General features: G+C 47.7%; 1 protein-coding gene across 2 annotated transcripts in view; it reads left to right on the forward strand.

The window, feature by feature from the left end:
* The window catches only part of LOC149350274 (uncharacterized), a 297,408-nt gene that overhangs the window by 46,089 nt on the left and 227,036 nt on the right, over nucleotides 1-24,283 (forward strand). Inside the window, exon 1 of one of the 2 annotated variants that reach the window (XM_089579277.1) lies at nucleotides 5,440-5,598. The exons of the other annotated variant lie outside the window; for it this stretch is intronic. The gene's annotated coding sequence lies outside the window, so the exon portion shown is untranslated. Of the gene's footprint in view, nucleotides 1-5,439; nucleotides 5,599-24,283 lie in introns of those variants that run through there. 2 annotated transcript variants of the gene reach the window in all.

Below are 24,283 nucleotides of genomic sequence, written 5' to 3' on the forward strand. Positions count from 1 at the left end.
CAGGTTGGCCACGTTAATCACATTCCTAGTGGTCGGAGAGTGCTCGTACTTTGCGTACAACGACTCCTTCAGAGCACGGCTCTGCGATGTGGTCTCCGCGCGAACGTAGTCATCCGAGTCAACATCTGGCCAGCTATGCATCAACGACGCATTGCCACAAATCTACATGCGTCTGATTGCGTCTGTTTTCAAGTGCGTTGCCTATTCTGTCCCTGGGCGTATGGAGCGACGAAAGCAACGCATCGCACTGTCTGTATCAGCAGAATGTATCAGATGCACTGTCTGCTATCTGGTTTTACCTGTACACAGTAGCAGCGCAAAAGGTGGAGCCGACTGGGCAGGCGGCGCATACCTGGACAGCGTAGCCAGCAAGGCATTGAAACTTTTTAGATCGCTGCCGTTACTTGATCCACTAATATAAGCAGTAACTTCTGTTTCCACTTCGGATGCTTTCACCAGCCGGTGCACATTCGGGCAATGAGTGACCTTTTAGGCGATCGGCGAGTGCTTGACCGGCGGTTACCTAATTTCAATTCCGCCTTTTAGTGCGCAAGTACTACTTCACAGCCATCCTGAAAAAGCCGATGGGTCTCTGAAGCCTTGACTTTTGAACCTTGATCTTTGACTCTTGACCTTTGAGATGAAATGACTTGGATATGGTGCTACTAGAGGAAGGTCACATGGTACGAAAGTTTAAAAGAAATTGCCTTGGAGTACAATGTAAGACAATGTCTGGGCAAAAGTCGGGCGAATTCGAAGGACAAGTTGCGCAATGTTTAGGCAACGTCAAGTTAATCCGAAACCAAGTGCTTTCGCACGTCATATTCGGTTTAACGGCGTAAAAACGTGGGCCTAGCTTAAGACGCCTTCTCCTACGCTATAATCGAGTTGTGCGCCCACAGAATTGATCCCAATGGATATTTTGACGGTACCACCGCAAGCGTTCGTAAACGAGTGTTCGTTATACCTGCGGCCGTTATAAGTGGGCTCTACTGCAGATGTCCTCTAGCGCATGTGCAGTTCCTTTCATTTTGCAGGGTTACAGTTATTTGACTTGACTTCTCACCCAAAGGCAACCCACTTACCAATGCACTTTATTGAAGTATTGGAATCTGTTTATGCTTTTTGAGTTTTTTCTTCCTTACGGCCATACCTTACAAATTCATCTGCCTTATAACACAAAATACTCAATTTCTCACAAGATTAGCATCTGGCAGCAGACACAGGCAGTTGATTGCTCAGATTTCACGGCAAGGATATCGCCCCAGCTTCTCAGGAAGAACCTTCAAGCCAATCCACAAGCCCCTGGCATACCATCAGGACACAGAAAACGAATGTTTGAGGTCCCTGACTGCGAAATGCAAGAACGTACCTCAGAAAAAACTCATACTTAACCGCGGAAGCCGCATGGCACTGCATACATAGGGCCAACAATCACTGAAGTTCCATGAGGATATTTAGGCCTCATAAGTTGAGACACTCAGCCGCTGGGATATCGGAAAATGCCTGAATATCGAGAGCAATGGTATTACCCTCGGCCAGGGTTAACGTCAGAGCCTCAGACGTCCAATTGTGCTGACCGTCGTTCAGGAACCTGTAGCCAAGGTCGTTACGCAAGAAGATGACCTAATTGGTACGCAGTTTGCAGAAAACATAGTAAGTACTCAGTGTAAGTTTACACTTGGTGAATAACAAACCGTCTTTACTATTAGGCTGATTTCTGGTCGCTTCTCCGCCAAGACTCCAAGCTGGAGGCTCGGAGTCTCCACCGGAGAAAGAAGTACAGCGGCTGTCGATGGTAATGACACTGCCATCAGGGGTGGCGGGGGTGTATCGCGGAGCGGAATAAACTTGCGGCCACTCCACACGTTCATTATCATTCGTCGGGGCCGAGATGGAACAACAACGTAGACTACGGCAGCTTCCACGCTCGTTGCTTTGCTGCTGGAGGGCAACCTGCAGCTGTTTGACTTGGGCATCCTGCTGGAAAACGTTCTAAGGCGACCGTGTCGGCAAGCCCATTTCAGCAGGGTCTCCCTCATGACGCTGGAACCGAGTCTGGACGGGAGCCAGCAGCAGCAGGTTCGCAAGTTCTTCCCTGTCTTCTCTGACGCCGAGGAGGCCCATGGTAGAAATGCCCCAAGCAAAGCAGGAAGGGCCCCGCCAGCAACTTGGACAAACTCTTGGAGCCGGCGCGCATGTTCTTCCTCGTCTTCTTTGGCGTCAAGGAGGCCAGATGGTGCAAGCTCTTCTGGAGGATGATGAAGAGCTCTTGGAGCCAGTCTGCAAATTCGTCCAAGTCGGTGATGACGTGAAGGAACGGTGGCGCACGCAATCCAGATGTCTCCGCGAAGGGATAGATCGAAAGGCGGAGGACTTTCACAGCATGCCGGACACGCCATCCCAGCCAGATCTCAAGTTCATCCGATTCTTTGACCGAGTAGAGACCGGATGTCCCAAAGGCACAGGATGCGTGAAGAGCGGGGAATCGCTTGTCAGCGTGATCGAGAACCAGAGTCATGATGTTGCGGCCATGTTGGTATGGGCCATGCGGGAGCAGCCCTTCGACGTGCTGGAAATGCTCCGCACTTGCGCGAATTGTCAAGCTTTGCTCACTCCGAAGCCCGCCCGTGCTGTCAGGAGGCTCGGTTTACAAGCCCTGCTAGGCATAGTATCGTCTTGACGGCCTGTGAGGCAGCATGGGGTGACTTACGTTGGTGCCAGCGAGTGGTGGAGACATAAGCCCTGAGTACTGCAGCCGCCTTGCAGCAGGCGTGGCCCGCTCGCTGGGTGGCTTGCGCCGAGCGCGATTCGAGGGCACGGTTGTTGTTGTTGGTCCCGAATGACGCGTGATGCACGAGAGTGGAATGAGCAAACGACCTCTTCATCCTGGTCTTCTTTGGGATTAGTTGAGACCGTGTCCAGATGCTGACCCTCTACGCGCCTGCACACATGCGTTTTATTTATCTTTATTTTCGCTTTCTGAACATTTTCTTCTATAGGCCCAAACCGAGACGCGTGGTTCTGCTCAGCTCCGGTCATCTCTTGGAGATCCTGAATAAATACGCCTCGTAGCTGGGCCCGACGAAGCTCAATGTTGTGGTCTGCTGACATCTTTCGAGTTCGTCGCCAATGTGCCCATTTTTTTTTCTCGTTTACCTTGGCTTCCCCCTCGCAGAATATTCCTATGCGCGAAAGCCGACATCCTCTTTCTTAGCTTAGAAAATTCACGCACTTTTCCTTCTCCTCGGCGAAAGAGAAAATACTGGGCTGTTTTTTTTTTTGTTTAATATTGCAGGTGCGGTGAAGAGTACTACTGCGACGACGCATATTTAAGGTTACGTGATGCAGCTATCGTCTGCTATTTTGGATGCCTCCAGAGGAGTTCGTGTTTTATTTCTACGCCTCAGACAGCAGTAATTTAGTTAATACGTGTAGAAGCAAATAAGTATGAATTATCAGTGCCTGAAGAAGGAAGAACGGGTAGCCCTTGATAGCTTAGCTAATTCACAGTAATGAGAGCTCAGGTGTCAGTGATTCCATCTTTGAGTCGTTTGGTCGTCACCATGGGGACTGGTCACCATATCAGAACGCTGACAGACCTTTGTGTCAATCCAGCCAGCAACGAAACCAAAGGCTTCTTTCCGTCTCGGCCTGCCGCCCATAGTCGTCGTCTGTATAGTTTCGCAACTATGACACTCCGAAATCACAGCTGATTTTTTTTTTTTTCGAGGCACGCGCTTTATATTGACCACTTATCGACGTTCCTCCCTCTGTCTTAATAATCCATGCCAAGTGTTCGTCGGAATTTTGTAGTTCTTTTTTTTTCTGCGCGCGCAAAGAACTTTTTTAACGCTACACTATACATATTTCGTGATCTCGGGTAGGACAATCTGAACAGGAAACTCTACGTTGGCTACGTCACAAACATATGCCGAAGCTAAGTAAAGCACTCCTGTGCTTGAATATGGAAAAAATTATAAGCTTGTTTTCGGTCATTTCACTTCCTTAATGAACAAGGTCGTCGACGACAGTCGTTAGTTTAGCCATTTAACGCGCGCACTGGGGCTTGTTGACCAAGTTTGAGATGTTACAGCTACTCTACTCAAAGCGCTGCTTGCGGCTGTGGATTTCAGTTCCAGTATTGGTGTCCTGTTTATATTTTTTTCTCTGTCCTGAAATCTCTCACTCATCATTTGGCAAAGCAATTTATTGAATAGGAGAAAAGAAACTTCAATTAACACCGTGAAATCCACAACTCAAAAACCTTCAATGAAGCCAGGAGTTACCCTTTAATCTGTGGGAACAGCACAGCGGCTCTTTTGCGCCGTTAAAGTGAGGCAAGAAACGAAAGGAAAATAAAAGCAGTAAGAGCTCAGATACAGCAGAGCAGATGGAGAAACCTTCACGAGACTCGGTATCCGCTAGTTCCAATCACGTGTGGTACTCTCTATTCTTTTTTTCATCGTGCTCTTATCACTGATGTCCACGCGAGCACTGGAGGCACGAAAGTCTCTCCTACAATCGTATCCCTGTATTGAATTAAGAAGCTCTTTATGATCACTTTCTATAGTCGTCTCGGAAGAGCTGGCTGCTTACTTATCGATCGCCGGCCAGCTGTCATCTCCTCTAATTCTCACAGACATCTCTCAACTGATTCTGTCGTGAGCTTTCTAGCGTGCACGTGCACTTTGCTGTCTTTTATTTTTGATGTTTTAATTTCTTTCTCCCATTATAGGGTAGCCAACCAAAATACCCCACTCAAGCTCTCTATCCTTTTGTTCCAGGTTAGGTTTTCCCCTCTCTCTGCACTGTGCATCATGATTCTTATCACGCCGTAAGTTCGGTCAGTTGTTCGCTTGCTCCTCCGACTCATCAGATGCACAGCTGTTCCTGATAAGCCTTTCGATAAGAGTTCCCACTACAGTGCTCAAATTTGGGATCTCTTTCTGTTCTGGGAACGTGAAAGCTTTGTATACATTTTTGAATAAACTTTGAGCTTACAAAAAACAAAATAGAGAAACCACTCCAAAGTCCCACCGGTTAACAGTGCCTAAAAAGCAATGATTGCTTCGGTTCAGGGATCTGCCACGGATAACGTTATAGCGAGTGAGGATCGACCCGAAAGCTCTCAGGGACGACGCTCGAGGCTAACTTCTTCGGCGTACACGGCACTTTTCAATTAACAGGCGCGACGAGAAGTTCGAGGGCGCCGCAGCTGTTCGAGCGGTAGGTCGTCCGAGTACGAACGCACGAGTCCTCGAGAAGTTTGTCGGGACGTGGGCAGGCCAGTGTCGGCGCCCCCCTCTTAAAGAAGAGCACGCCGTGTTCGAAGCGGCACCAGGCCCCGCGTTCGCGCGCCGCGCGGTCCGCTCCCATTGGCGGACGGGTCCACGCGAGATCGATGTCCGCCGCGGGGTTCTCGCAGAGCGCCAGCGCCACCGGCACTCCGAACTCTGCCCGCGCCCCGGCACGCCGCTCCCGACAGCCGGCTCGTGATGCCCACCACTCAGCGCGGCCCGGCCACGCGGTCCCGCTAAGCGCGCCAAGGGGAAACCCGCTCCTCCGCCGCGGCTCCGGTTCAAGACTTCACCACTGGTAAGTGACGCGCGCGCACGACGTGTCACGGCGCCGGGGGCCTCTTCAACGCGCGCTGCTCGCATCTGCGTGTCCCACGAGGACAGCGCGGACGGACAGCGGGCGTTGAACGCCGGACTGAGGCTTGCTGCGTGCACTGCCCACGCGGAACCGGTTGTGGCACCCTGCACGTCTTTCGGGCTGCATTCGCGGCCTTCACCTAGCCTTTGTTGTCGCGCTCATCTCAGTGTCAACCAAGTCTCACCTTCCGTGGTCAAGCTTTCCATAGCTTGGAAAGGAAACGACAAGACGAGCGTGGAGCAGTAGTCCGTGGCCCGACAGGTTCTGGATTCGCACCGGAAGCATGAAAAGAAAACACAAATAGGCGCTTTATCTTTTCTGACAGCTGACAGAAACGGCTGCGGTCACTGTCAGCGTGCGTTTGGCATTACCAGATATTTTGTCATGACACGCACGTTTTCGGACTTAACGTCTGAATATTGCGACACGTTGCCTGTCCCTAGATCGCTCAATTTGTAAAACGATGGACCACGCAAAACTAAAAAGAAACGAATGGCTATTTACCGTTTGCTCAGCAAAAGGCCTGCGCACGCATGCAAGTTGGCTTTATTGGCCACTTGTTGACCGGCCTACTGAAGCGCACTCGGTGTACACGCGAATTAAAGGGAATGCCTCAAATTTAGCAACTTGCAAGCCTTGCAAGTTGTTACCCATATGCTCTCCTCGTTATAAAGACACGTTTGTTGGTCATTTCGTTTTTTTTTTTCTCTGCATAACAAGGGACCAGCGAATGACAACACGGACAAGCTCAGCCTATAGGTACGGATTAGATTCATCGCGACAAGCTTCAAAGCCCTCATCGTACGTCAGAAGAAACCTTTGTTTCTGGTCTTAGTTTTCAGCGTGTAGCTGGCATCGCTGTATTGTTTAGGCACAATTAATGCACCCTGAAATATTATGAAGGGTCTTAAGAGGATAAACGAGAACAAATACTCATACAAGTCGACATCGCAGCGAATGAGACAGGGGACACTTAACGGGGATTTATTTCCGCTCTACATACCAGCTGTACTGCGAATCGTAAATAAGGGTAAGTTTTTCATCATCATTATTTCACAAGCTAAAATCGGACGCATCAGCTGTTTAATTCAACCCCCCTCCCCCTCAAAAAAAAAAAAAAAAGAAGAAAAACTAGCAGTGCAATCAACAACTTATTCAGTGGCTGGCTGAAAGACGTTCCTTGCAACCTCCTCAGGGGAACACGGGTCTTGAGGAGACCACAGGGAGGTGCTTTTTGTTGCTCTACTTTCAACCCGACGTACGATTCCTTAGCATCAGTTGCTACTTTATTCGATTACCTAGGTTGAAAATATCTAGGCTAAAGCCATTTGCACATAGAGCGCCGCATGCGTTCCGTGCTTGCTACAACTTCTTAATACTTGACTTAGCAGCGTTATAAAAAAGGCATTTGGTGAACCGGTATCTTCCAGGAAATGACATGCTTCTTTTCCAGCACAAACTGTTACGGCTTTTAGACGCTTGTAATGTTTTTTGCACTTGCGGCCAACGACTAAAATATTTTGGCGCTCCCTACTATTTATGTTAATTGGTTTGTTCACAGAAGTTGTGGCCAAGTACTACACCAGGGTGGCCCAAATCCTGCTCTGGTGAGGGAGTGCGTTGTCGGTTCTATTCACGAGATCATGCCGCAGCCCAGGCCTGGTTAAGCAAGTTAAGGACAACACCGCGAGCTATGAACAGAAAAATGATAGGCGTAACGTTAAGAGATCGGAAGCGGCGGAGTGGGTGAGGGAACAAACGCGGGGTAATGACATCCTAGTCGAAATCAAGAGGAAGAAAAGGGCTTGGGCAGGGCATGCAATGCGAAGACAGTATAACGGAGTGGATTTCAAGAGAAGGTAAGCGTAGCAGGGGGCGGCAGAAAGTTAGGCGGGCGGATGAGATTAAGAAGGTTATGGGGATACGGTGGCCGCAGCTGTCAAAGGACAGAGTTAATTGGAGAAACATGGGAGAGGCCTTTTCCCTGCAGTAGGCGTAGTCAGGTTGCTGCTACTGATGATGACTATTTATTTATGTGCACCTCTGGACCAATGCCTCACCTGTGAATCGATTGGAACCAGAGGAAAAGGCATGCTATCAACAATTTGCGCCGTTTGTCTGGTGCACGATGGGAAGGAATGACGGTGTGTATCACCAAGACATGTAAATCACTGATAACGCACGGCCCTCCTTTCATGCTCTGTTCGTGCACGCAAAAGCCGTATCAGGGACCTCCTCTACACGTTCTCTGAGTATATGCTTGAGCCTGCCATGCAACACTCTATAGGGAACCTTGTACTCGCCGACGGAACAGAGACACCGATATCTATTCGACCGAGGAGACATGCTGCCGCTTTTCAGGACTTCAGTGATTGGAAACGCGTGAGAGGTGCAGAATATTCTGGCGGCAGAAGGGGCCAATATTCATGCCGATCTGACAGAGGGCCACGTTTTTTTTTTTTTTTTTTTTTGCGGCTCGTGAGTTATCGCTCGTCCTGACTGTTTCTTACAGTTGCAACAACATATCTAGCAGTTGATGGTCTAGGACACAAGAACTCGCCGAGTTGGCGACCCTTATACTGCCGCCAAAGTCGCGTTTTTGTACATGTACGTTCACTACCTTGGCTAAGCTCAGGCCATCATGTCTGTATGCTCGAATGGCATAAATCAGGCGCTCTATGCTGCTGTCTTTGCAATAAGTGTTCAAACCTTGGTCCACAACTTATAAGAAGCGAGCCTTTGCAATACTGGACGAATGATTAGAAACCAAGGCATTGGAAAAATTTATGAGTGGCGTCTATCAAAATATTGCCTTTATTTTTTCTTATGCGGCAGAATTCCGCAGAAAACTCGTTAATATATTCAAACTCCGCCTATTTTAAACAAAATGTCCACCGCTGACCGAAACCCTATTTCGTTTGTAGCGCATAGCCCGGTATTATGAAAAGTTAAATCCGGTAAACCCATCAAACCAAACACCTGTATACACTCTGAGCATAAAGGTTTGGTTTGGTTTATGGGGTTTAACGTCCCAAAGCGACTAAGGCTATGAGGGACGCCGTGGTGAAGGGCTCCGGAAATTTCGGCCACCTGGGGTTCTTCAACGTGCACTGACATCGCACAGTACACGGGCCTCTAGAATTTCGCCTCCAAAGAAATTCCAGCCGCCGCGGCCGGGATCGAACCCGCGTCTTACGGGTCAGCAGCCGAGCACCATAACCACTGAGCCACCGCGGCGGCCTGAGCATAAAGGAGTAAAATGGGAGTAAGCTGTCCACTGTAAAAGGGAGTAAAAGGGAGGGGCAGGACACTTTTATTTTTCTTTATTTTCCTGGCCTTCCTAATGTATCTAGTTACACTTCAAATGCCGCAAACACATTGTTCAGTGCCGGATGGTTCAAACAACTAGGTTTTGCTAACTCAATGCACTTGACGCATCTGTTGCAATCGTGTCAATCACCTGCTGCGCATTTATATTAAGTTCGACGCTATCGCTAAACCGTAGTTTTGATCCTTTGTGTTGAGCTTTAACTTCGACGATTAGCTCAAGGGAGCAGGGCAGCTCGATTAATTGCTTAAAAAACGAGGCTTATATTCGAGCATTATTATTTTTTTCTTCAGGAGTACTACCCAGCTTGTTTATTGAAGTTAACATCTCATATGTACTATCTCATATAGTATACGGGCATTAACCCATTAACGCTATCGTATCGTGCGCTTAAGGCGGGACTTAAGTGTTCCCCGCAATTTTATGCAAGAGCGAAGGACCGAATAAATGAACAGGAGCACAAAAACAATGCATTGGAAACTTGTGGGCATTAATATGTTATGGAATACTGCCCCTTCATTAATGAATTTAAACGTTTTCAACATACACAAGCAAACAATGTTCTACTTCTAAAGGGTTTTGAAAATCGACAGCTGAACGAGCGAATAAATGGCTTGCGAAAGAAACACGTACTTGTCACTGACTGTTCTTTGCTGGTTTACTTGCCTAATATAATTCTATCCGTACCGAATGGCTTTCGTTAATACCCTGATAACTAGATTTGAGAACAAAACTTGGAGCCTGTTTAGCTTCTTGCTTTAGAACACTGGCACTGCATCGCGAATGATAACACTGAAAGACGCACACACTCTGTTACAGTAAAAAAAAAACAAACGAAAACACATAACAAAAGCGTTGATGAAGTCCTATGAGACTGACCAACAGGTGTAAAGTAAAAAAAAAAAAACGCACAGCGTACCGCGTATCAAAGGGGCTGCTAACTGGAATATGGAGCGCCGTTTCGATATCCTTACAAGCTGTATCCTTATTGTGGCGTAGTTGAACATGAAAACCTTCGCTCAAGGCGTTAGCTAAATATTCCAGATTTTTTCGATCGGATGTTTCGCCACCATATCTCGCGCTGTTCTTAATTAAAAGTCAGCGGTATGGTCTTAACTTGTTGATGGACTTCCACTGACCTTCAGCTCGGCGTGGCCTTTCCATGAGGTCTTTTTGTTTTCTTCAATAACCTACAAAAAATCCTGTACTAAAGCATTTTTCAACGGGAAAGTGTTAATGAACACATTTTTTTCATATATTGTAGGTTGTCAATTTAACAATTAATATATCCGCAGATATCCCGTGAGCACGCTTGTATTCTTGTGCTATTAACGTTTTTCGTATCGACAAAAACGTTCGCCATTGGTTTTCTATGGCAGTCCTAACTGCTCGATGCGAGCGATAGGAAACATACAAAAGAAATATCTCGCTATGCATCGGAAGAATGGACAATTATCTTCAATATTTCCACAACAGTAGCTTACAGTATTTCCAAGTGAACAGCTTGAATACCTTGAGAAAGTTCTTTTTAAGTTAAAGCGCACACTCTTGCAATGGCAATGCACGGCATGACATAGAACTACTACAAGCTTTTGCAGCTTAAATCGAATACAATGCAAAATTTTCCCCCAAGAATGCTGGACATGCTTGCGAACGAAGCGTGCCTCACTTGAGCGACGTCTCGAAGTTCTGCCAATTGCTCACATTCTTCACGTAATCAGAACTGCGCTCCCCTGCGCTGTTCTTCGAACCTAACGAATAGCGAACGCAACTCCAGAATGACAGCGCCGCGTACCGAATAATTTGCCGTCGAGTCGCGCGCATTCGGGGCGCGTCGCTTTGTAACGGAATAGCTTGGCGCCACGCGCTTCCTGTCTCGAGTGTGTGGCAAGAAGGCGCGCCCATGTAGTGCAGTATAAATTACTCATTGGCGTTTCCAGGCTCCATGTTTCTTCCAAACAATACTCGCGTGCCGCACGTTTCCACGGGCTCTCCTACCTAATTGGAGGAGGTTGCGGGGTAACAAAGGAACAGGGGCGAAACTTGTTAGCGTGCACACTGAACGCACGGCAAGGTTTTTGAACGAAGCAGTGAAATACGCGAGAAGCGAAAATTACGCGGCGTCCCACTATTCTGTCTCTACGCAGTCGTGGCAAGGAAACTCTTCGAAAACTACGCGCGTTTTTTTTTTTTCGCTCGTAAATTATTCGCGCGGTGCTTCCTTGCGTTATACGTGCGCGTACAAGCGCTCGAAGATACGTGCGCCTCGCAGTGGCAGCGGCGTGATTTCGCTAATGCGAAACTTGCTGTTCCATCCCGGTTTGCAGTACTCCGTGCGTATTTGAAGCAGTGCCTGGCTGCAACTTGCTGGGAACTCCCTGTGGTTGAGTTAGCAGCTGAACTAGTGAAATAGTGCGGCGAAAAATTTGCCCTGGAACTCGGAGCGTGATCATCGGCAAAGAATGATGAGCTTGAGAAAGTTATTTTTAAATTACAGCGCACACTTTTGCAATGGCAGTGCGTGGCATGACATAGAACTACTATAAGGTTTTACAAGCTTAAATCGAAACAAGACATTGGGCAAATCTAAATAAAACTTACTCAACAGGTCTAGCGATGCTACGGAGACCTCTGATTGATGCTCCCCGTTGGTTCACGCTCGTGTAGTAGCACAGTTCTCTTCTCTTTCTTTTTTTTTTCTTCTGCAAAACCAAGATTTCCAGCCTCCATACCGGGTCGTGGCAGTCGGGGTAGAAATTAAGTCAGCGTGGAGATAAGCTGAAATCAGAATAAGAATAGTATTAGTGTGCCAGCTTGGAAAAAAAAAATAAATGAACGGCAACAAAAGGAGGAGAAAAAGCCGGAATGCGAATTCTACGAAAACGAGAGAGCTATAATCGCATGCAGTTGGCGCCGCGCCCGTAGGTTTGTTTACACAGAGTTTCAATCAGGCCACGCATACGCCGTGGCAAGCATTGGTTCCATTTCCTTTTCTTTCCGCCCGAGGCGCTTCGAACAGTTTTCATAAGATCGAAATGTTTTGGTTCGGGCCGGAATAGGGGCACAAAGAGCGCTGCGGCTTTCCAAAGGCTGGGACTTGCGGGAGCACCTTGGCTTCCGCTGTATGCCCCCGAAGGACAGAACAGTGCAAGCACGCGGCCGCCCACCCCGGAGCATAACCGGGCACTGAGCACACGCTCGCAAGAAAAACAGCGCAGCAGCAGCAGCAAGAACAGAGGAGGCACAGTGAAAAAAAAAAAAAAAAAAAAGTTTGAACGGACGTGCGTCGAAGCAAAGCATGTGCGTACAAAATTGTGAGCGGTAAGCCGAGCATATCGGAGCTTCAGCCGGATCTGCTTCCGCGTCTGCAGCGGCGTCGAACAAGACGAGGAACTGACGAAATGCTATTGACGCGCCGAACCAGGAAGCGCGGCCGCAACAAACCACTTCGATGTATTTAGTCGACGGCGGATTAAAACCGAGTCAGAGGTGCTCCCCGCCGCAAGGCGCGCTGCGGTAGGAAGCAAAAAAAGAAATCGTTCACCGCAAACGTATAGCGGAGCCGCCAGTGGGGCCCGGGAAGCGAGTATAACGCATTTCTGCGCACGTCTGTCGCGCTACATAAGGCGCCTCTTACAGCGCGAGTCGAAAACACGAAATCAAGGAAACAATTTTTCTGTTCTTTTTTTTTTTTTTTATCCGTGCTGGAAGAGGAAACGGGCCAAACCGTGTATATGCGGGAGAAAGGAAACCGCAAGCTTTTGATCTATCGCTTTACTTTCCGCTCTCTGCCCCAAGAAAGCAACGAAGCTGACGGCGTCTTTATTTGTTTTTGTTTCTTTTTTTTTCTTTAGAAGCGCCCGCATGCGGCGTGTTTCGAATGTCGAACGCAACGCAATTTTCTTTGGAAACGCGATGCTCGCACCTGGCTTCGTAAAAATTCCTCTTCCTGTTAACGACCCATTTTTGAAACGACATTGGAAGCAGCGGAAATTGCCAGCGTCCGGGACTTTGACCGTAACTACCTCGCCTAAAGGAAGAAAAAAACAAACAGCAAAAACTGCTTAGCAGATTTTGATGTATGTTTTTTGCTTTACTGAAGAGTGCGTGATGCGCAAAGGAATAAGCAAAACTTAATTTCTTTTTATATAACCACGCCTCTGAGTAAAGTTAAGTTTTTGTAATAAGGAATGTTTTGAGCCTTCTATTGTTGTGGAGGTCGCCGCTTTGCTTCACTTGACCAAGTTGTTTGTGCGAATCACGTAACGCCACCAGTCTTCATACACACACGTATGCATAATTAAAAGACATCTGCTGCTGGCACACCTGTTAAGAACTTGATGTAGAGAGAAAGGCGAAGGCTCCACCTCCCCCTTGGACATATCACTCGTTGGTGGATTTACCTGCCAGACTTCGCTCGTTCGGAAGAACTACGTATCGTGACTTAAATAGCCGCCCTGTTAGATCTGCACTTTTCTTTGCCCGACTAAATCTCACCTCTGGGCATTCGTTAAGAAACAATGCGCATGCATTGGGATTTTCTTGCGAGCGGTACTCGCATCAGCACACCCTGGTATGAAATACAGAAAACAAATTTGTAACAGCTCCTTATACGCTGACTTCTCGGAAGTCAGCGTTTCCAATTTAGTCGTAATTATTACGAATAAAAATACTGATGACGGGGATAAGCAGCCTACCGGTCTACTTGGATTTCGTTAAGTGTATAAGGCTTTAATGGGACAGCACGTAGCAATCACGGGTGCGCGCGCTGTATTAACCTGCACGTAATAGTGACTTCGGTATGCAAAACGACAACACAGAGTCGGAGAAGGATAGAAGGACATCTGGCCAAACCCTGTATTTTTCACCAGTACTCTGTCGGATATACAGAAACAAAGAATTGCAGGATACGACATGGCGTCTGTTTTCGCTGAAGTGAACAGAAATCCTCGCAGATTTTGATTGCATTGGTTGAAAGCAGCACCCCAAAAACTGCACCAGTCGGATTCTCGCGTCGTTTGCACTCACGTTCCACTTCTACACCGTAATGCAAGTGTTTTTGCTTCCTTGTTCATTTTCCCTATAGCAGGCGTCCTCGCTAGCTTTAGGCAATGTTTAAAAAATACTATATCGGAGCATGACTTGTGAAAGCAACTCCAACCAAAGTCAGAGTAATTTTGATATTTTATTGAATTGAATAGTTGATTAAATTGAAAACAAAATTAATTCACCGCCTATTGCGTTTTCCGCGAAAGTTCCAGTGCCAAATTGTAGAGCGTCCCAAAAAGGCGTCTAATTCATAAGTTTTTATTTTGACGTGTGCTATAAATTACTTTTTTTCCGCGTACAAAAGAAAGCACGCGAAATATGCAAAAAAAAAAAAAAATCCCACGTTGCCATCAACTCGCTCGCCGGGTCAGCAGCGCTCTCAAACGTGTAATTCGTGAACGTAAACCCGCGCTGGATTGTGCCGCGAATGTGACGGGACAAAAACAATGAAGTGAACGCTGGCGGCAGAATTGAAAGTAACACCTGTGACCTGGCCGTGTTCAGTTCGGAAAACCGCGGGCGCGTTGGGAGGTTATGCATTTTCCCAGGGCGGCAAGTCTGGCCAATTCGAGAGGCCACCGTAACAAACTTTCGTTTATTAAAGTAAATCACGTAGTCTGAGAAACGAGTCCTCTAACGCAGCCTACATTTACAAAAGGTGACGCGTCGAATGCCTGTCGGAAAGTAACACACAAGATCGCGCACACAAGTGGTGACGTCACCTGAGCTCTTTGCTTTCCATATTTAGAGGTACCAAGGCGGTCTAAATATTAACGTGGTTGTAACCGCACTGTCACCTTTTCATATCTGTTTAATTTACTCTTTAACTCAGCACATTTTCTTTATTCATGCGGCTGTTCAAGAAAAAGGGCTCCAAAACTGCAAGCTTTTTCTCTGGGCTCGCGAAGTCGATACGAAAGTTATTCAGACTGGAAGACGGGGACTCAGCAGAATCCTGTCTGTATATTGCCCGTCGCCTGATCCGGCACAGCGCCGATGCTTGAGGAATCTTCGAGGGCGAAATTAAGCTGGGTATTCAGAAAAAGCGCCCCGTGTGAGTATTTTTTTTCCCTTGCCTCTGCCTTAGGTCGAACTTCCGGGACTTTGTATTCCTTTTTTGTATAACGAGTACCTGCTTCTTTTTGTGGCGCGCGTGTGATTGTGCTGAACGCTGGTTGATTTTTGAATTAGATTAAATGAATTAAGATTAGAAGCCAGTTGCACCGCAATAATGCGCCTGCCAGTGTTAATGTTGTACCAAGGATTAAAGCGACACCGGCGTCATTAGGCCGGAATATTTTAGCGCAATTTGTCCGGGTTTCCTGAGAAATGTGATGACGCAAGCATAGGTATAAGTTTTTCCGCCTCTGCAGAAATGCGGCCGCTGCGGCCGCGATTCGATCCCGCGACCTTGAGGATCGGTAGCGAAAGCCAGAAAGACTTCAATGATGCTGTTCAGCCGTACGTGCCATCAATTTGTGCTGCACATTCTTCTAGTACTATTGACCACTTTTGGGGCTGACCATAGCGAAGTAATTAATCAAGCAGTGTTTATCGCGCCACCCATGCGCGCCGCGGAGAAACTAATGGAGTATGCACCATTCCCCTCCCCAATCCCTCCTGGGCGAGAAATTTTCAATACAAAAGCCATGAAAAGCTCCATTTGTTCGGCGAAAAAGAGCACAAGAAATGCATTGGGCAAATAGGACGGCCCCCTCTAAGAGTCACACGTAAATCCGCCCCTGCATGCATGGTGGTGTCGTGGTCTTTGTGATGACGTGCTTGAGAAATCGTGCAGGCAACTAACGATATCAACTAATACAGTACGCTAAGAAATTAGACGAATGTGGATAGGAAAATGAAAAGATAATATACGCTGGGGGAGATGGCAATAATCATAACAACACGGCAAAAAGGAAAATATGCTAGAAAAGTGAAACACCCGCTTGGAAGGAATGTGGAAAAAATTTACAGGCGATTACGATAGTTGATAATGCGAAATTCGAGAGCACCTCTTCACCCGTCACCTGCCACCGCTGGCGGGGGGCGGGTTGCGCTGCTAGCCACACTCCGGGATCTCCCCGTGGCGGCAACCTTCCGGTTGTCCATTCATACGCTCTCGCCGTGGCAAATGGCGATCCGTACTGCTACTACCAAGCCACCTGTCACACGCCTACACACGTCACCTGCCAGTTGGCGTATTTCGGCGACAGCGCCGATAACTACGACGCGGAACGCAGGAACTCAATGACCTGCGCTGTAAAACTTGAGGGCCTTAACGACATTCTTGAAAAAGAAAATGGAATAGCATTTAGTATAACGTTCTCTAATGTCTAATGAGTATCTAATGCTCTTCTTGCGATTTTTCCGCCAAAACTGCGGCTGTAATCGGAGCCATTGCCCTTATATGGTATGCATGAGTCATCACATTCGAGATTTCTCGAGTACCTTCGATTGGAATATCATGGGATTATACTAATCCGACCCACTAATCCACCTTAGTCTGTTTTCTGGGGTGGGCCTGCTTCCAAAATTTTGGGGTGGGCGAACTTCCAAATTTGTGATGCCTCACATTTTAAACTTTGGCGGTGCCCTATGATTGGTCCACTGGTGGTCACGTGCTGCTGATGACGTCACGACCTCTCAAAAGCATTTGCATATCACAGGGAATCCTCATAGCCTTACTGGCGCAGTGGTGCAGCGGTTAAGCGATGCACCGCTGCCGCTGTAGTCGGCTGTTTCAGACACAGCCACCGGTGGGGTTTGTGAAACCGAGGTTGCTCTTTTCGAGCTACCGCAGGGCTCATGCGCAGCGGCACTGTGGGCAGGTTGAAACTGGATTTAATTTGGCAACTATGGGTAGTTTGCTCACAATCCGGTAGGCACATTGTGATGACGTCACAAGTTCACGTTGCCTCTCTCGACCAATCAGGGCATTTTGTGGGAAATTTCAAATTTCGCAGTGCTCTCTGATTGGTCATTTGGGGCCATGTGAACCTGATGACGTCATCAGGAATTTGACCAGTCAGAGAAATTTGTTACAGAGAAGCAGGTAACTGCATGACGACTGTGTAAATGCTGTCACATTAAAAAGTTGAGCCCAGTTTCGACAAAATTAAGTTGAGAAACTGTGCAGTAGATGGATTCTATATAGCATAGTATATGTGGCCTGTAGTCGAGACATGACCGGTTACCACCCCAGCAGGATTATGTATGGAACGTAGGTTGTTTTCTGGTTTATGTCAGTGGTAGTGCAAGCCTGAAATGACCGCAAAGTTGCACGGACAAAATACGTGACTAAAGATCTATCCGCAGACCGCGTATGAAAACCAGATGTGAGTCGCCTTGATGGTAGCGACGAAGAGGAATAAAGACCCTACGAAACCGATGTTTAAGAGCGATAGTTTGCTTTACAAGTAACATCCAACCTTGTGCGTATTTCAGGTGGGGAGGTCAGATACGGATAAAATCAACCGACACAGCTATTTTGACAATTATGATGACGACAACGACATAATAGTAATAACAACAAACGTTTGTTGAAGGGCAGTGGAACGGCCTTGACGTTTTATACTGGCGCACATCAAACAAGAACACAAAGTGCAGCACGATGCAATATACAGAACATGCGAAGAAGGCGGTACATGAGGATTAAAGTCACCATTGTGATTATGCGTCCTTAATTAACTGCGATTAATAGAAATACTACAGGATGGCGGCGGCAAGCAAGGGAGACGTGTAGGTTAACTTATTTTATTGAAAGGGGCTCTACACGATTGCGATTAAGCTTCTCAGCCCCACTTCTGCAAATAAAAACCGGCTTGTCAAGATATACTAGTTCCTGCCTTGCACGAAGAATGAATCTTAATTTACTGTGTTTTAAGTCAGGAATCCTGATGCTCACCTTCCAAGACCGACAGTCGGAAACTGACATCGTGTCGCCGCCAGGGAGACCTCGACGCGGCGCAGGAATACGATCTAGTGCTCTTCTAGAAATTTCGAACGATGCACAATTTAGCAGCGAAAGATTAGTGCACAAAAGCGTGCTGACAGATTCATTTGACGGGCTTCATAACTCACTTCATAACAGCAGTCGACGAAGACTAAAACAGCATCTGCCTCTGCCGTCGTCACCACGGAGGAGCCACTCGCCCACACCTACGCCAACAGCAATAGTCCACTTTAAAGGAGATTTTAACATCACATTAAGAGAACAGCGCTTTCGAATTCATCTAATAGCAATCGAATAACACATCTCGAGCTTTCTGGTTTGTCATCACAACGAAAAACGACGCGAACTTCACACGGACACAGAAAGACAAGACGAGGCACAGCGCTGACTAACAACTGAAGTTTTATTGTTCTGGCGCTTCGGTAAATACACATCAAGCATCAAAACCAACAAGAGGAAGAACGCTTGATAGACAGACATCAGAACCATGTGTCACGCAAGAGAACAATGATCACCCAGCTCCTGTCAAGAAACGCAACTCCTCATCCAGAAGGGCTATGGAAGGGGTGCTGACACAGTGCTCTTATTTACCGCAGCGCCAGAGCAATAAAACTTTATTTGTTAGTCATTGATGTGTCTCGTCTTCTCTTCCTGTCATCTTGTGAACTTCGCTCTGTTTTGCGTCGTGATCAGTTTGACTATAGTTTGACTATCAGTTTGACTATAGTAATCTGAAAGTGCGCTTCCACAAAAATCTTCGCATGTGGTAATTATTCCCTGATCGAACTACTTACTGGTCGCACACTTGGCGATCGCATGACCAGTCTCGTTTCTCTTTTTTGCAGAAAAAGCTATACCCTCAAAGCATAGCCTAAAGGCTCACTGCATAGGTTGTATGAAAAAGTGTCTCGAATGACTTGCCAGAACAGGCTAACACAGTTTCTCAGCGGTTTCGTCATCACGTTAGGGCACAAAGCCGGATTGTCACGAGTGTGTAACAGCAATCAGTTGTTTGATGATATGAAGTATATTTAAGAGAAATACTACCGGAGGCAGATCGTAGTATTCAGAGGACACCTATGTCATCGTCTTCGACAGAACATCGAAAAATAGGCTTTCTGCCATTTTTCAAACGGTGCTCCAATCGGAAGGCGGAGAGGAGCAGTTCATCCTCCGGTGTAACTGTATGCTACGCAACTGCGGAAGGCAGGGACATCTCCTTTAGTGCAACCACTCCACACGTTAATCGTACCATGCGTACTGATCGCTTTGTAACCACAACGAATATGAGGCAAGCACTCGCCTAGCAGTGAGCACCTTGAAACTGACAGTGGTCACCCGCCTTCCTGGCCTCTTACGTTATCAACGGTGACCACGGCGGACCCATATCGCGCTACATGGCATGCGAAAGCTTACTGTGCCTCTTCCCGAACACCATGGCTGGATGGCCAGAGCCTAGAAGGTGCATCGTGGGATTAGCCGCAGGGTTGGTGCCTAGATGGGGTAGTCGAGCAGCCGCGCGGTCGTTAACAGGCAGCATGAAGTAGCCTCTACGATTTTGACGGCGCGAACCACGTACCACGCGCACCTTGCGTTGGCTGCGGATGACGTCTCGTGCTTGGCGTCTACACCAATCCAGACCAGGTGCCCATGATAGCCAGCGTGCTTCTATGACACCGAGGCCTGCAGATGAGTGCGCCTCAGGAGATTCAGGGTGGGAACACCAGGCCTTGTCGATAGACGGGGATCCGAGCACTAGGGCAGTCGAGGATCAGCAGCTCCAAGAAGTGGCTTTCACGATGACTGTGCGACCCGCGTACCAATATGCGCTGGCTGCAGGCGACGTTGTTATCGTTCTTGGCGTCGACTCCTACCCAGGCAAGGAGTACATGCCGACCTGCGTGATTCTGATGTGACACCGATGACAGGTCATGAGTGCGCCTCAGGTGCTTCATGGTGGGATCACCAGGCCTTGTCGATCGACGAGGATCCCAGCACCAGGGCAGTCCAGGAGCTTTCACGATGATGACTGCGCGACCCACGTACCAGCATGCGCTGGCTACGGGCTATGACGATATCATGCTTGGCGTCGACTCCTACCTCTACTAGGTGCCCATGCCGACCAGCTTGCTTCTGGTGTGACACTGAGTCCAGGTGATGAAGGCACCTCAGGTGACTCGGAGTGGGAACACGAGGCTCTGTCGACAGACGTGGGATTCGAGTGCCAGTACGGTGAGGACCAGCAGTTCCAAGTGGCTTTTACTATGATGACGGCGCGATCCGCATACCAGGTTGCGCTGGCTGCGGGGGATGATGACGTCTTTCTTGGCGCCTGGTCGAGCTGAGGCCATTTTCCCGTACCGACCAGCGTGCTCTACAAGTAACACCCAGGCATGGTTATACAAGCGCCGCAAGTTAATCAGGATGTGGGCAGCAGGTTCTTTAGCCAGATGGTTTGACACTGTATACAACCAGCATCAAGTTGTGGTCGTATGAAGTGAGAACCACCACGTGCTGAATGCGGATGGCAATCACGTTACTCCCAGCGTCCACTCCAAGTCCGTCCCTGTGTTGATATTTACCAGCGCGTCCTCTTTCTCGTCAAAAAGAGGGACTTCGCACCGACGCTGTTTCGTGAAGAATCGGGAGCTTGGGGTCGTGTCGCAGCGACGGACCAGCAACTCGAGGAACTGCACAACTTACTCTCTTGCGTCAGCGATGAGAACACCTGCTGCGGTTGCATGGTGAGCCCGTGTCGCGTCGAGGAGGTCTAGCCACGTAGCAAATAAGCACTGTGCGCAAGGCAGGGACTCCAGGGTCACCGTGGCTGTTGCTGTTCAAAACAGTACGACCAGTCCCCCATCGCCGCAGAGGGCCCAAATTCAACCTGCAGCTGACCAATAGCGCTCCGTCTGTAATGAGAGCGTTTGGCTCGCACGTCATGGCGGCTTCCGGTTGGGACAGCCTTGCGGTGGTGTAAAACTGCGTCGCTGCCCATTTCGAAGATTATACTGGCACCACGGGTTCGCGTTCACGAGCTATAGCGTGCAGAAATGTCACCGCGTTGTGCTTGGCTGAGAGGTGAGCAAGAGGGCGCTTTCAGACGGCAACGCTGAGCAGTGAAGTAGGTAGAAACCAAAGCCTGGAGGTCGGTGGCGGCTCGCAACCGCTGCCTTACTTTAGCTAGGTGACTATCACCGAGCGGCATTCGAGAATGCACGTACCGAGTGGTGCACTAGAGGGTACCGAGATTTATCCTTCTTTTCTTCATTCGCCCGGCGTTTTGTGTTCTTTTTCTTTTTGATATGTTGAGAGTTTAACATGTAGTTTCTATTGCAGTCGCTAATATCAAAATTATGTTTCACGTGGGGTTAAAAAAAGATGAAAAGGAACCAAGGAAATAAATACAGAAACCTTTAATTAAAGTACTGAAGCTGTCAGCTTTTAACGCCGTAGATTTAATGCTCCCGTTGAGCAGGAAATCCGGTGTCGTCGTCGTCGTCGGCGTTGTGAGCGAAAAATCCTCCGAGAAGCAACCTAGCTGGGCCACATAGGTCACGTGACCTTCTGACGTCATCACATCCTGCCCACCGGATTGTGAGCCAGCTGATAACCATTGCAGGTGACAGTTAAATTAATGTTTGGTTGCGAGAGATTGCTCGGGAAGAGTAACCTATCGCGACTAATCATTAATTTAACTGCCGCTCGGGAAGAGCAACCTGGGTCGCACAAGCCCCACCGGTGGCAGCACCTGTCATTGCAGGGCAGTGGCACATCGCTCAACCGCTGCACCACTGCGCCAGGAGGGGTACGGGGACTCCCAGGGATCTATAAATGTAAAGTAGGGAATGACCGATTCCGCATGTATGGGCGTTAACCCACTACTGCTATCGCGTCATACCCTTGAGGCGTAGCTTTTGCTCCTCTTTTTGGACATTTTATTTATTTACAAACACATGAATTACAAAAGCGTTTGTTTGACTCATAGCCAAAGGCAGTAAAAAATAGGTAAATAATTGCAGCATGCGCAACAAAATAACTCAACAAAATACTTTAAAAAATTACGAGGAACTTTAGCGGCTAAAGTGGTGAAAGGCGAAAGCCTGAATGCTGCATTCTGCTACGCGATTGTTCACTGCACATTTTGTTGGTGCATTAACTGCCAATTAATGACGCTTAAGCATCGCCTTTAGGAGTGGAACGCGACAGCGTGTTGTAGCGCTGTCACGGAGTCCAAGGAACGCCACCACCCGTTCGGCGCGATGCGTTGCCCTTTGAACGCAACGCTTTTTGAGGAAAGGAAATGGGGCTGTAATTCTCTGTCATCTCGGTGAACACCTGAGCCGCACCGTACAGGAAGGGAGGAAGTGTGAGTGAAAGAAGAAAGAGGGGCGTAATGAAGAAAATGAAAATTGTACTTGAGGAAAGGAAATTACGCAGTAACTGTCTCACATATCTCAGTAGACACTAGTCGAACATTGTATTTAAGGAAAGGAAGTGCGCAGTAACTGCCTCACATATTTCTGTGGACACCTGTCAAAATTCGAGCATGGTGACGTCACGACAATTTGGACCAATCTGAAACGCGGACAAATACGCCTTGCTCGTCGGTAAATTGGTTTTTGAGGAAAAGAAATCTATCTGTCTCTCATATCTCGGTGGACACCTATACCTCGCCGCAACGTGAAGGGAGGAAGATGGCAGTGAGCGAAGACACCGTATTCACTAGACGCACCTTTGTTCATTCCGAACCATCGAGCTGGCATGGCGGAGTGGTAGCGTGCTCGACTCGCACTCCGGAGATCGGGGTTCGATTCCCGAGCTCGGCCAATTTCCTACTTGGTTTTATTTATTTATCTGGTCTTACTAGAAAGGTTAATTAGGCTAATTGGTTAAGTAAGCAATTAACTAAACTCAGTCCCACTTGGAGCATCACTATACGTTCCCTTTAATTGGTTGCATGGTTAGTAGCCAAAGTACAATTGGCCCCGTTTGAAATTCGCGCACTGTGACGTCACGACCGTTTCGACCAATTGAAAAGCGTGACATTTCTGTCGACAGCTCCTGCTTACAACGATGAGGCATTAAAGGCTTCCGCCTTAAAAATTAACACTTGTTACAGTACATTACACAACTGAGATTATAGACCATCATTTGTGGGAATGAATACACACGTGAATATATAGTTAAATATATACATGGTAGTTCATGTGAGAACACCAGAAAAGCAACGAACCTTCTGGAAGACAAGAAAGGTTCTGTATTTTTTACACGTAAGACTCTTTAGAGCAGTATAAGCTTCGTAGACTGTTTGACATCTTTAACCAATTCGTTCCATATCGGTGCACCACTAAACTGTAATAATTTTTATTCGTGTTAGTTGTGGCATGCAGGCAAGTTGTTCTTTCTTGTTGTTACCCTAGTGTTTATTCGTGGCAATGTAAACGTGTTGAACGAAAATGGTTCATTGATTTTCATAATGGTGCCAAATATATTGGGAATCTTGAACTTGAATCGGGCTGCAATCTTTATCTTTGGCTGCTTGAATGACTATATAATAAGGAAAAAATAACCAAACACGAATTACCAACTGACTCTCAAGCTGTCAACGGCAGCGTTCATTTTTGTGCGGGGTAAGGTGCAATATTATTGCATAAACGCAATGGCACCTGCCCTGGTACCTGGTTCTGTACCTGGCACCCGCCCTGGTACGGAAGCCACTTTCCCTCCAGGACCTGTACACTAAAAATCTTGATTACAGGCTGAACTTCCAGAAACCGAGGATGTTCAGGTTTCTCGTGACTGCAGCGTTCCAAAAACTTGTTGGAACCTGTAGGCAGTTTTCATATGCCCTGTTTTCCTTTCTGCTTTCTTTTTTCAAACTGAATTCGCCTGTATTATTTTCTGGGAGCCAAGAGGCTTGCGCTTGGCGTCCGGGGTGCATTTGCTGAATAATGACTCTCGTCTGTGCACACACAGGTGACCATCTTCCTATGGGCCACATTGCGCTTGTGTTCGCTGAGCCTATCTAAGTATCTTCCTCTGGTCCAATGTAAATCTCGCTACGTGTTTATTTATAACTGTACGCCCCCTTCTCCCTTAGCACCCCTTTTTCTCTCCATGTGCAGATAAAGGATAGCGGTTCTGAATGCTTTTCCATATCCTCGTCCACGATCTCTGCTTAAGAACGAATTCATCAAGCTGCAGTGATTGGAAGGCTTGTCGGGGCAACTGTAGCGTATTGTGAACGCCGATGGGGGAGAAAAACGATCTTAACCACAGCTCTAACAACCGCT

This window comes from Amblyomma mixtum, chromosome 3, assembly GCF_055824585.1.
Source record: "Amblyomma mixtum isolate Tamu chromosome 3, ASM5582458v1, whole genome shotgun sequence".
In the NCBI taxonomy this organism is placed as follows: domain Eukaryota; kingdom Metazoa; phylum Arthropoda; class Arachnida; order Ixodida; family Ixodidae; genus Amblyomma; species Amblyomma mixtum.